This window comes from Cebus imitator, unplaced genomic scaffold, assembly GCF_001604975.1.
Source record: "Cebus imitator isolate Cc_AM_T3 unplaced genomic scaffold, Cebus_imitator-1.0 Scaffold118, whole genome shotgun sequence".
Taxonomy (NCBI): domain Eukaryota; kingdom Metazoa; phylum Chordata; class Mammalia; order Primates; family Cebidae; genus Cebus; species Cebus imitator.
In genome coordinates, this window is record NW_016107433.1 from 2,257,660 (window position 1) to 2,258,930 (window position 1,271).

Sequence of the window (1,271 nt, forward strand, 5' to 3'; positions counted from 1 at the left end):
AAAAAAAAGGAATGCTTCATCACTATTGAATGATTGAATGATTGGCCCAGCATGCTCTCAGAGGTAGAATACGAAACTCAAGTTTCATCTTGTTCATTATCTTTTCTCTCTATGTGTTTTTAATTAGTTTTAAAAAGTAGATGTTAAATAAACAAGGTAAATTAACATGGCAAACAATTTAAAAAGCATAAAAGAGTAAACCGAAAAGTAAGTCTCCTTTCCATTCCTGTTCTCTAGTCCCTCAGAGGTAGTCACCTGTTAAGTATTACTTGTTTATTTTCCAAACATATTCTGTGTATTATGCATATACCATCATATGTGTATATGTTAATGTATGTGTGTATGCAAATACATGTTAATACACACATATATTAACATATACACGTATAATGGTAAAATTAATGCTAATTTTTATCTAAATGATAACATGCAGCATGCCCTCTTTCATTTTGCTTTTCTTCACTGCTAGTGTGCTTTGGCCAGGTGCAGTGGCTCACGCCTGTAATCCTAGCACTTTAGGAGGCCCAGGCAGGCAGAACACTTGAGGTCAAGAGTTCAAGACCAGCCTGGCCAACATTGAGAAACCCCATCTCTACTAAAAATACAAAAATTGGCTAGGCATAGTAGCATGTGCCTGTAGTCCTAGCTACCTGGGAAGCTGAGAGAGAAGAATTGCTTGAACCTGGGAGGCAGAGGTTGCAGTAAGCTGAGATCACACCAGTGCACTCCAGCCTAGGTGAAGGAGCGAGACTCCATCTGAAAAAAAAAAAAAAAAATAGTGTACCTTGGAGATTATTTCATTCATTTTCATGGCTACATGGTATTTCATCATATTAATGTACTATAATTTTTTTAACCAGCCTCTGTTAATGGACATTTGGGTTGCTTCCATTCTTTTTCTGTTACAAATTACACTACAGTTAATATCCATGTCTTTGTACATACCTACCAGTATTACCATAGGAAAAATTCCTAGAATTTAAATTATTGATTCAAAGGTTATATGCGTTTAAATTTTTGATTGATATGCTTTATGTACCTCTTTTCACACATTTTTACCCACATAATGTGTTACAAAGCTTTTTGATCTTTGCTAATCTGATAGATGAAAAATGCAGGCCGGGTGCGGTGGCTCACACCTATAATCCCAGCACTTTGGGAGGCCGAGGCAGGTGGATCACGAGGTCAAGAGATCGAGACCATCCTGGTCAACAAGGTGAAACCTCGTCTCTACTAAAAATACAAAAATTAGCTGGGCATGGTGGCGCGTG

The 1,271-nt window shown here is 37.4% G+C and overlaps 1 protein-coding gene across 1 annotated transcript in view; it reads left to right on the top strand.

The window, feature by feature from the left end:
• The window catches only part of TANGO6 (transport and golgi organization 6 homolog), a 258,258-nt gene that overhangs the window by 34,946 nt on the left and 222,041 nt on the right, over positions 1-1,271 (top strand). The gene's annotated exons all lie outside the window — the stretch shown is intronic.